Source organism: Salmo salar, chromosome ssa01 (assembly GCF_905237065.1).
Source record: "Salmo salar chromosome ssa01, Ssal_v3.1, whole genome shotgun sequence".
Lineage (NCBI taxonomy): Eukaryota > Metazoa > Chordata > Actinopteri > Salmoniformes > Salmonidae > Salmo > Salmo salar.
Window position 1 is genome coordinate 168,527,576 of NC_059442.1, and position 12,587 is coordinate 168,540,162.

Here is a 12,587-nt window from a genome sequence, read left to right on the forward strand (position 1 = left end):
ATAAATCATTGGGAACAGCGTAAGAAAAACGTCAAAGTAATCTGAAATGGAGGCATTAATTCATGTTCACATTTACACCATAACATACATAGGCATTTCATCATTAAGACCTTTAGGAAATCATGTCTGGAGGGTCAAAATCCAAAAACATTGTATTTTACTCAGAATATTATTTATATCACCTCCCCTTGTCTGATATCTTAACTTTCTTTATGCCACAAAATCTAAAGTTAGAAATGTCATTTAATTTGGAATCGTTTCCTGTATGTGGGAGAAATATTCACACTTCATCATATTGTTGCACTGTGCGCGACCTCTGCATTTATAGCTACCATTCAGAAGAGGGCATGAAAGAGACTGGCTCGTTTTCTTTTGTGGCTGGCAGTTGGCATGGAACAATTTAATGCCTAAATTGCGACCTCTTATATATACAATAAATTGTGGATTCTTAAATTCAGCTGGCAAAGCTGGGTCCGATGATAAAACATACCAGGGTTTCTTGACAGCATCTCCCACTTTACGCGAGTTCAAAAGTGTATGGGGTGGTGAACAAAATCAAATCAACAATACAGCGTGTTCTTTAGCTTTAGTGGGTCTTTTTTAGTAGCAGTTCATCTCATGTTTTCCCTAATGCCAAATTAAGAGCTTCATTCACACATTGTCGACAGTAGCCTCTTCTTAGAAACCTACTGCGCATCTCCGCTTCTTTTTCTAGATAATCCTCTGTGGAGTGGCATATACGGCGCAGTCTGAAAAACTGGCTTCTTGGAAGTCCTCTTTTAATTGCTCATGGTGGAAGCTGTCCCCCTGTAATGGAGTATTTCTGTTCGTTTCTTTTCTACACACGTTTTACAGACATGTTTAATACTTTTTATGTGCACACTTTATTAGAATATTTATGAAATGCACATTGTTATATTTGATAAAACGTAATAAAGAGCAGTGATAGTAGCAAGAGCAGTGTGTGGGTTTCTTATTTTTTCTCATAAATATATCAGTAAAATCTACTGAACCTGGCTAAGTAGGCCGCTAATCTGAGTGAGCAAAGACTACAAATGAAGTGTGTATTGGGCCTAATTTGATAAATGTGAAAAAACTAAGTGTTTTCTAAGTGATAAAACATTTTAAAATGGTGATGCCCCATACTCAATGCCAATATATGAAACCCCCACCAGAACCACAGCCTAATTCATAACAAAGATGCCCTACAAATAACTTACATCACTGGCTTGCATTCCTTTTACATTAGTTGCAGGATCCTTTTTAAGGAAAAAAGGGAATTTCAACAACTCCTGTCTTTCTCCTTGCCACCTCTTCTTCGATTCTTGGACCCTTGAGTCTGTGAAACCAAAACAACTTTTGAACAATGCAGGATGGTGATTGAAGGCATTCTCTTTCAAATTCTCCCTGATGTTCATTGGTCATTCATTTCAATGTATGTGAAATATATTTTCCCTGAACATGAGAAACTATTTAAAACCCTAACATGACCTCAAAAAGTCTCAAGGTCAGACCAAATTAGTAAGGGCCTTTGATGGTCAAAATACATAGTTAGCATGTGTTACCTTGTGATTGATTAGATTTTTTTAAGTTTATTTAGTAAATATTTTCTTAAATCTATTTATTGAACTGCATTGTTGGTTAAAGGCTTGTAAGTAAGCATTTCAAGCTAAGGTCTACACCTGTTCAGCGCATCTGACAAAATACAATTTCATTTGATTTGATTCTTGGTCTCTTGAAAGGCAGTGTGATCCATCTCCAGCAGGGGGCAGGGTAGTTGGTAGTTCAGGGTCGGCAGCGCTGGATGAAGCGGGGATAGAGACACACGTCTCTGATGTGGTGTCTGTTCAGCAGCCAGGTTAGGAACCTCTCCAGGCCCAGCCCGTAGCCACCATGGGGACAGGTCCCATACTTCCTCTGGAAGACACAAATGTTGACATTATTAAGGAAACACACCATCAAAAATGTCTAACAGATTCTCTATTTATTTTCATAAAACATTTCTGGAAACACTAGGGTGTCTAACCTATGACCCCAACTGCCATACTAAAATCGCAATGAAGAACACCCCCTTGTGTATTTTTCCTGAAATCATTAATAAGATTTACAGGTCTGATTTTCTCTTCCTGGCTGAGTACATACCTGGTCAGTGTACCAGTATTAGAGGGTTGGGTAGATGTACATACCTGGTCAGTGTACCAGTAGTAAGGGGCTGGGTCAATGCCTTCCCTCTTGTATCCCTCCAGCAGTTCCTCAGCATCCCAGATCCTCATAGACCCTCCTACTATCTCTCCAACATTAGGCATCAGCACATCCACCTGGGGAGAGGAGCAGCAGGGACAATGAGGATGTCTTTCAGGGCCCATATTCAAAAAGCCTCTCAGAGAAAGAGTCCTGATCTAGAATCAGCTCCCCCCTGTCCATATTCTTATTCATTATTATCTAACAGGACAAAACTGATCTCAGATCAGAACCCAGAGACATTTTTTAATCAGGCCCTGGGTAAGGTTCATGATGGCTTCTCTGAGGTGTGGTTTTTCAGGTCATGGTTTCCGTGATGTAAGCTCTCTGCTGGTCAGTGACTCACCGACTCAGTGAGGCGTCGGTCCTCAGGACAGCGCTGCATGTAGAAGGACTTGATCTCAGCAGGGAAGCGGCACAGCAGGATGGTCTCACCGATGGCATCAGTCATCAGCCTCTCTGGGGCCTCTGGGATGTCCTGAAACAAAAGGAGGGAGAAGGTTTTATAACACATCACAATAACAGGAGCTGGACGAAGAGAAGATCCACTGAACAATAATACATTGATGGAGTAGCTAAACACCGAGCGGACATTCCGCTTTTCTCTTTACGTCAGTTTCCTGGAAACAGATTAAGTTATGGACTCAAAAGCTGGTTCAACAGATTCTCCTTTGAAAGTAATATGTAGTCCAGGACTAGGCTCAATCTGTGTCCTGAAAACCGGTCCTAAAAATGTCAGCAAACAACCACAGGTCGACACTGTCCAAATATTATTTCTGAGGGAGATAGTGAATAGATGGAGTGATTATAATTGACAGTGGTACATGCCGACCCTAAACCATTTATCAAATGTCATTTATTCATAGTCAAATGTACCTCTCCGAACTCATAGTATGTCCCATCATCCTTTTTGATGTCATGCTCCTTCAGCCAGATGATGGCATCTGAGTAGTTAATCCTCTTGAAGGGCCTCTTGGGGGGCTTGAAGTCCTGGAGAAGATGGAAAGGAAAAGGACAGGCCACATTAGTACTGTGCTATTCTCATGTTTAGCCTTTCACCACCACACAAGGATTCTAAAAAAGGTCAAGGAAACTTGAATCTTAAAAAGGAAACATTCTTTCAAGATAAACCCTTTAAGAATACATCCGTCTCAGGGAACAAGACTACGAGAGAGAAGGGGAGAGGGAGTCAAACAGAGATAACTAATAGCGGCCAATGAGACGTCAGACGTACAGGGTTGACTTGGTAGAGTAGAGAAGCAGCAGGAGACTTCAGGACTCTGTCCACCACATCACACACCAGATCCTCCAGCCTGCTCAGTAGGTCCTCATAGGTCATGAAGGGGCACTCTGCCTCTATGTGAGTGTACCTACACAAGGGATGAGAAGCAGAGGCAGAGTGCCCTATAGTATGTAGTTATACTATGTTAAACACTAGAAAGTGTCTGTTGAAGAATAGGTTGTCAGTGAAACTAACCTGTATAAATAAAACAAATAGAGGGTTTCCTAAGGTCATGTTTTGCTATCAGAATGACTCCAATTTGAAACAGCAAAATAAAACAATTCCAGCACTCACTCAGACAGGTGCCTGCGGGTGCGGGACTGCTCTGCGCGGTAGGACTGAGCGATACAGAAGGTGTCTCCCAGAGCAGGGATGCAGGTCTCCAGGTAGAGCTGAGAGGACTGGGTCAGGAACGCCTCCTCCCCAAAGTAGTTCAGGTTGAACAGGGTGGAACCTCCCTCCACCTGGGTCTGCACCAGAGTGGGTGGGGTGATCTTTGGGGGAACAAATACAAAATCAGAGATTTAGACATACACGCACAAGGCTGAAAATATACAATTCAAGATTCATGGCTTCCCACTAACCACATTGCCATCCATTTTGTGAATCAAGTCACATTAAACGATAAATCACAACAGCAGTGATGGAAACAGGCCGTTTCAGTACAATTTTATAAATCCGACAGATAATAGGCACCTGCAATTTACCACATACCAGATAAATTACACATTAAACCAGAATCATGGCCTCCAACCAAATAACATTTTAATGTTGAATACTTTAGTCCAGGACATTTTTTCCCCTTGAAGAGAAAAAAATCTCAATTTCAGTTGTGATTTAGTGTTTCTCTTGGTCCTGTGCAGTTTTAAATCAATCAAATATGTGTAAACACCACATTTTTCAAGTTCAACTTATTTTAGAAGAAATTGTGAATTACGCAAAGGTGAGAATATATTTGACTGCATCTGTATATTACTATTCTATGTTCTATTTATTTAGGTGGTTTTAAGCTTCAAAGAGCTCAAACAGAGGACGTTTGTACAGTGTACCCACTCTTACCTCATAGTATCCACGGTTGAAGAAGTGATCCCTGAAACACTGTGTGACAGTGGAGCGGATCCGGAGTATCTTGGACACGTTCTCCCCACGGATCATCATGTGTCTGTTGTTGAGCTGAACGTCAACATCAGACTCCATGTTCAGCAGGTTGTCAGCTCCTCCAGCTGGCGCCAGACCCACCAGCTCCCAGAAGTCACAGTGCAGCTCATGACCACCAGGGGCCTGGAGAAGGAGGAAGAGAGGAGAGAGGACATCCTAGTCAGTCATAGCTCTAACAAGAAAATAACAAACCATTTAATACATGAATTAGATTCAGAGTTAAAAGGGACAGTTTTCCCAGAACCAGATTGGGCCTAGTCCTGGGCCAAAAAAAATAAAACAAGGTTTGAAGGAAAATATTACAGTTTAATGTGGGTAATTAAAGTAAGTAAGTGAACAATCTGTACCTGCTTTCCCTCAGGTACTTGCTTCACTGTCCCATACAGAGCCACTGTGCTTTCAGTGGACAGCACCAGGGCATTATAACACTGACACTATAATGGTGACAAAAACAAAACGAATTTAACAAATGAGAAAAAAATAAAAGAAAGCATATTATTCAATTTTGTAATAAAAGAAAGAAATTAACACATTTATTTAAGAGATTTTTGTATTTTTTTTTTTTACCAATTTATCGTTGAGAACACACTGCAGGAAACCAGTTCCATCTCTCAGCACGATGAACAGGAGGTTCTTTCCTAGCAAGAGAATGACAATATGTTCTCAATCAACTTACCTGGTAAAATAATGGTCAAATACAAAATAAAGAGAATAATAAAACACACTATGAGCCATGAAGCCCCTCTCACTCCAAATAAGTCTGTAGTGCTGGATTCTCTAGCTGGAGGACCAGTGGTTTTATTCCCCCCATGTTGGTTTTTGGGGGAATTTTCATTGTTGGACATAAAACAGTACAAAACACCAGGAAATCAGCTTCAAGTGATTGTGTAAATCTGTTCAAGTATTCGCACGCATAATAAATAACGTGATTGTTTACAAATGGAAGAAAGGTTTGAACTATTTAGTCAAATATTATATCGGTTTGAGATTGTTGCGTTCAATTTGCAGTCTCCAAATTATTTGTAATAATGTTCCGGCCCCTGACCAGAAATAAATGGTCCCGCGGCTGAATCTAGTTGATGATCCCTGCTGTAGTAAATAGGAAACTCAGAGGGTGTTGTGTTGACTGTATCCTGAGCATATACTGTTAGTTAACAACCTGTATGTTATAATCTAGTTACAGTGTTGTGGCATGCTGACAACTGCTGGGTTAGACACACATTAACTAACAATCCTCACCTTGTTTTCTCATTCGGTGCACCCAGCCAAACACCTTCACTCTCTCCCCCGGAGAGGCTCCAGCTGATAGATTTTCACCTGTTGGGAAAGGGTTGATTACATTTCTAGAATTCAACACAATGGAAGATAAAGATGTGATTCTTATTTCCAAACGTGACTTTTTATTTGTATTTGTTTTAATCCTTTTTAAACAATACAAAACATACAAAGATGAATTTCACAGGATGCTGACAAAAGAGAATATAGTGGATCTGACCGTTTTGGGCTCTGGAAGGCTTGAGTCATTCTCAATGGTGATTTTCTTAGCATCTTCCAGGTTCTTCTCTCGTCTCTCAGAATCCTCTGCCTTTAAATCAACGTTGAAAATAACTTATAAATAGTAGCTCACATGGGATACTGCTGCCTGTGAATATTTTACTGATAGCCACAACAGTTTATGGCCAAATATGAGACTGTGTGAATAATTATAATAGTGGCATCCCAAAAGGAACCCTATTCCCTACAAAGTGCACTACTTTTGACCAGAAGTATAGGAAATAGGGTTCCTATATAGGGAATAGGGTTCCATTTGGAATGAACATGCCTCAGACTATTTCCCCACACTGCCGCCTCTCCCACATACCTCCTTTTTGTCTTTGGAGTCGCTCTTCATCTGCTCTCTAGCAAATACCTTCATCACATTTTTCATCTGCGTCTTGGAGATCACTGCCCAACGCTAGAGAAATAGGGGAAACTAAATCAGAACGTGAAACCAAATGAAAGTGAAACCAAACGACTTCGTTTTCAATGCTTCTAACTATGTACCTCTCCGTCCTTCTGAGAGTCCACATAGATGGTGGGGAATGGCTCCTTTCCAGCAAATGTCAAAGCCTTTGAAATCAAATAGTTGTTATAGCAATTCACTTAATTTTGATTGATTCAAAGATGCGTAGACATATCAGTTCTGTTGGATGGAGTCATAATTAAACACAAATAGGTGTACACAACACTGATTCATCTTACCCTCAATGAGGTCTTGAAAGGCTTCTGCTCTGTTCCATCACCATCCTGGTCATTTCCTTCTTTGTCAGACACATACAGCCCACCTGGAAGAAGTGGAAACAACTCAACACTTGATTCTGAATGTGTTATTTCAACTAACTAAACCTAGTTTGACATGGTCATTCATGATGAAAACTCCTGTATTCAACACCCCACTATGCAGCCTATTTCACCCACCCAAAGGTTGGAGATCTGATGAAGCATGACAGTGATTATGCTAGCTAGGCAAGATGCTCGTTGGCTAGATAACAGGAGCGTGACAGACATGTTACCACATGCTTGGGTACAGGGACGACAGAAATGGAGGAAAAAAAGCTCAAACGAAAGTAGAGCTCACACCGATGCGTAGTAAGCTTAACTTGTTTTAACTAACTAGACAGTCAAGATAAGCTTGAGCTATGCAATGATTTTTAAATTTTTTTAAGTCATGACATTGGTGCTATGAAAGCTAGCTAGCAACACCGGTCTGATGCAACACATCGCATGAGTTCATCATTGTTACAATGGTTGTAAATTAGCTAGCCATGTTATCTACTTACCCACTGAGAGTCCGCCTGTGGTTTTCGTTACCTCCTCTGCCATACCCACGTAGAAATTGTATAAAATGTGTATATTTTAACGGATTACTAGCTAGCTAATAATAATACGAATATGAACCTGCTCTCGTTGGTGTTTGTGCGCATGCGTATGGTGCATACAATTTCCGCATAGATCGTGAACGGTGATTGGTTACAGTGTGCAGTAAATTGAACGTGGATTCGTACCCAGTCCCTGCCATTCATTGTCGTTCCGCCCTGAAATGATGAAAGGACCAATACGGTGTGGTTTATGGCTCGAGAGATGTGGCTAGATATGATTCATGCTTATTTCATTGTTAATTCAACCCATTGCATCATGTAAAGAGCTCGCAAATTAAGCATTTCACTGTACTGTTTTACACCTAGGGCACCCTGTGCATGTGACAACTACAAAAGAAAAGACAAAAACGTTGCTTCCATTTTTTTTTATCAATACATTTTTGTTAATAATGCTTGAAATATTATAGAACCAATCTTCCAATGGAAAAATGCCTCTGTGGCTGTGAATAATAAATTCATCTCATAATTCATCCGGACTGGATGAATACAACAGCTATGGATCACTTTGAGAAGTTCACATTTTTAGTATGGGTCTCGTTAATTTCCAAGTCTTCAGTCATGTGATCAGTGGGATGCGGTTCAACTTTACCCCTGTGCAGTTTCTCATACAACTGTATCACAAAAAGAAGAGTAGATACATCAGATCAAGTATGTATTTCATATAAGAGTCTTGTAAAGCACCAGAAATAAACTCAGAATTTCAGTCAAATATATTTCCCCTTATTGAGCCAAATGTTATCATTAATAAAACATATCAAGCTGCATACATTAAGAATAAGTACTTACAGTGACCCAAATGGGTAAATGTAGTATTCCATACACTACAACAAGGCAAAAGAAGAATGTTTCGATGTAGATGGTGTTTTCAAAGAGCATGGAGTATGTCAGGGGCATTTCATCTTTATACTGAAATGTTGAAAAAGTCAACCAACGTTTTAATGCATTAGCAAGTGCTTAAACAGTTTTCATAAATGTATCAGTTCAAAAGGTAGTCACAAACCTGAGCCATCTTTTTTGCAGGTGCATGGTAACAGATGAAAGAAAAAAAACTGCACACATCACTGCTCTGGCTAGTATCACTGCTCTGGCTAGTATCACTGCTAGTATCACTGCTCTGGCTAGTATCACTGCTAGTATCACTACTCTGGCTAGTATCACTGCTCTGGCTAGTATCACTGCTCTGGCTAGTATCACTGCTCTGGCTAGTATCACTGCTCTGGCTAGTATCACTGCTAGTATCACTACTCTGGCTAGTATCACTGCTCTGGCTAGTATCACTGCTAGTATCACTACTCTGGCTAGTATCACTGCTCTGGCTAGTATCACTGTTAGTATCACTACTCTGGTTAGTATCACTGCTCTGGCTAGTATCACTACTCTGGCTAGTATCACTACTCTGGCTAGTATCACTACTCTGGCTAGTATCACTGCTCTGGCTAGTATCACTGCTCTGGCTAGTATCACTGCTCTGGCTAGTATCACTGCTCTGGCTAGTATCACTGCTAGTATCACTACTCTGGCTAGTATCACTGCTCTGGCTAGTATCACTGCTCTGGCTAGTATCACTGCTAGTATCACTGCTCTGGCTAGTATCACTGCTAGTATCACTGCTCTGGCTAGTATCACTGCTGGTATCACTGCTCTGGCTAGTATCACTGCTAGTATCACTGCTCTGGCTAGTATCACTGCTAGTATCACTGCTCTGGCTAGTATCACTGCTAGTATCACTGCTCTGGCTAGTATCACTGCTCTGGCTAGTATCACTGCTAGTATCACTGCTCTGGCTAGTATCACTGCTCTAGTTAGTATCACTGCTCTGGCTAGTATCACTGCTCTAGTTAGTATCACTGCTCTGGCTAGTATCACTGCTCTGGCTAGTATCACTGCTCTGGCTAGTATCACTGCTAGTATCACTGCTCTGGCTAGTATCAATGCTCTAGTTAGTATCACTGCTCTGGCTAGTATCACTGCTCTGGCTAGTATCACTGCTAGTATCACTGCTCTGGCTAGTATCACTGCTAGTATCACTGCTCTGGCTAGTATCAATGCTCTAGTTAGTATCACTGCTCTGGCTAGTATCACTGCTCTGGCTAGTATCACTGCTCTGGCTAGTATCACTGCTCTAGTTAGTATCACTGCTCTAGTTAGTATCACTGCTCTAGTTAGTTTCACTGCTAGTATCACTGCTCTGGCTAGTTTCACTGCTCTGGCTAGTATCACTGCTCTGGCTAGTATCACTGCTCTGGCTAGTATCACTGCTCTGGCTAGTATCACTGCTCTGGCTAGTATCACTGCTTTTTATTAAGCTCTATGTATCGACCTCAAGGCCTTAGTCAGAGCTTTTGTGAGTTTTGAAAAAATGATTAGCACCCTTATGTATACATAGCTCCACCCACATCGAATGGGGTTGGAATCGTGGGAAATAAGTACGTTTTACCAAATATAACAATGTTAATTTCATAATTATTCTAATAAAGTTGTGTACATAAAACACGTCTGTAAAACCACAATGAGGACATCAACCCATCAAGCTAGTTTTTATAAATCATTGGGAACAGCGTAAGAAAAACGTCAAAGTAATCTGAAATGGAGGCATTAATTCATGTTCACATTTACACCATAACATACATAGGCATTTCATCATTAAGACCTTTAGGAAATCATGTCTGGAGGGTCAAAATCCAAAAACATTGTATTTTACTCAGAATATTATTTATATCACCTCCCCTTGTCTGATATCTTAACTTTCTTTATGCCACAAAATCTAAAGTTAGAAATGTCATTTAATTTGGAATCGTTTCCTGTATGTGGGAGAAATATTCACACTTCATCATATTGTTGCACTGTGCGCGACCTCTGCATTTATAGCTACCATTCAGAAGAGGGCATGAAAGAGACTGGCTCGTTTTCTTTTGTGGCTGGCAGTTGGCATGGAACAATTTAATGCCTAAATTGCGACCTCTTATATATACAATAAATTGTGGATTCTTAAATTCAGCTGGCAAAGCTGGGTCCGATGATAAAACATACCAGGGTTTCTTGACAGCATCTCCCACTTTACGCGAGTTCAAAAGTGTATGGGGTGGTGAACAAAATCAAATCAACAATACAGCGTGTTCTTTAGCTTTAGTGGGTCTTTTTTTAGTAGCAGTTCATCTCATGTTTTCCCTAATGCCAAATTAAGAGCTTCATTCACACATTGTCGACAGTAGCCTCTTCTTAGAAACCTACTGCGCATCTCCGCTTCTTTTTCTAGATAATCCTCTGTGGAGTGGCATATACGGCGCAGTCTGAAAAACTGGCTTCTTGGAAGTCCTCTTTTTAATTGCTCATGGTGGAAGCTGTCCCCCTGTAATGGAGTATTTCTGTTCGTTTCTTTTCTACACACGTTTTACAGACATGTTTAATACTTTTTATGTGCACACTTTATTCGAATATTTATGAAATGCACATTGTTATATTTGATAAAACGTAATAAAGAGCAGTGATAGTAGCAAGAGCAGTGTGTGGGTTTCTTATTTTTTCTCATAAATATATCAGTAAAATCTACTGAACCTGGCTAAGTAGGCCGCTAATCTGAGTGAGCAAAGACTACAAATGAAGTGTGTATTGGGCCTAATTTGATAAATGTGAAAAAACTAAGTGTTTTCTAAGTGATAAAACATTTTAAAATGGTGATGCCCCATACTCAATGCCAATATATGAAACCCCCACCAGAACCACAGCCTAATTCATAACAAAGATGCCCTACAAATAACTTACATCACTGGCTTGCATTCCTTTTACATTAGTTGCAGGATCCTTTTTAAGGAAAAAAGGGAATTTCAACAACTCCTGTCTTTCTCCTTGCCACCTCTTCTTCGATTCTTGGACCCTTGAGTCTGTGAAACCAAAACAACTTTTGAACAATGCAGGATGGTGATTGAAGGCATTCTCTTTCAAATTCTCCCTGATGTTCATTGGTCATTCATTTCAATGTATGTGAAATATATTTTCCCTGAACATGAGAAACTATTTAAAACCCTATCATGACCTCAAAAAGTCTCAAGGTCAGACCAAATTAGTAAGGGCCTTTGATGGTCAAAATACATAGTTAGCAGTGGAGGCTGGTGGGAGAAGCTATAGGAGGACAGGCTCATTAATGGTTGGAATGGAAACATACGGAAACCAAATGCTTGACTCTATTCTATTGATTCCATTGCAGCTCCTATAGCTCCTCCAACCAGCCTCCACTGATAGCTAGCTAGCTAGATAGCCAAAGTCAACTTACCACCAGAGTCTTTGGAGTCGGTTGTTTTCGGAGGATCTGTTACAATAGAATTAGAATGCTTAGACATGGAAAGCTAATGTTAGTTATGAGTAGCTAGTTAGAAAACTAATCTACGGTCAGCTTTGTCTTTGCAAAGACCCAAACATAGAAACAAAGATTCACCTCAATTAACACTATTTGACGCATCAAATAAGCTTGTTGACCAATCAGGAACTGAATACGACTACGCTTCATAATTTTTTTATGCAGTTTAAAAACATAAATAAGTGTGCAAAATGAACACTTGTCTCTCAAAGACATCGTTACAGTTGTTTTTTTTTTAAATAATCGCAGAACTTTAGCTAGTTGGCTATGTCTACTTACCCATCGCTCTCAGGTTCACGAAAACATTTGTTAACAATACAAGTGAAATTAGTATTTTTGACACCATCTTGACAGTTATCAAAGCCACTGTAGAGATGTGTTGAGCAACTTAGCTTTAGCTAACTAGGTTAGCTATGCTATGGGAAGAATACAGTGTTGCTCAGCTGGCTGTGTTGACTGAGAGACTAGGAAATAACAAAATTAAATTTAAAAATAAAAAATCCGTTAATAATCCGTTCATTTTTGAATGACAAGTCTCGTGTGGGACATTCCGATCCGAATGTTTTCTCTATATGTTCTGTAGACACTCATGTGTTCCTGGATCAGATGTATGGTAAAATATGTAATCAATAAG

At 40.1% G+C, this 12,587-nt stretch overlaps 1 long non-coding RNA gene and 1 pseudogene across 2 annotated transcripts; both read right to left on the reverse strand.

Annotated features, from left to right (window-relative positions):
* Positions 1-865: 865 nt before the first annotated feature.
* Positions 866-7,704, reverse strand: LOC106593340 (asparagine--tRNA ligase, cytoplasmic-like; annotated as a pseudogene). Its single transcript, XR_006758753.1, has 15 exons — positions 7,501-7,704; positions 6,923-7,005; positions 6,725-6,790; positions 6,543-6,635; positions 6,177-6,266; positions 5,921-5,998; positions 5,249-5,319; positions 5,029-5,115; positions 4,583-4,804; positions 3,818-4,017; positions 3,476-3,611; positions 3,118-3,231; positions 2,588-2,719; positions 2,187-2,318; positions 866-1,917 (listed from the first exon to the last, which is right to left on the reverse strand). The product of XR_006758753.1 is annotated as an asparagine--tRNA ligase, cytoplasmic-like (transcript).
* Positions 7,705-11,208: 3,504 nt separating this feature from the next.
* LOC123726661 (uncharacterized) lies at positions 11,209-12,525 on the reverse strand. The gene is made up of 3 exons (XR_006758757.1): positions 12,233-12,525; positions 11,870-11,905; positions 11,209-11,480 (listed from the first exon to the last, which is right to left on the reverse strand). It is a non-coding gene; the product is annotated as an uncharacterized lncRNA (long non-coding RNA).
* Between the last annotated feature and the right edge of the window lie 62 nt (positions 12,526-12,587).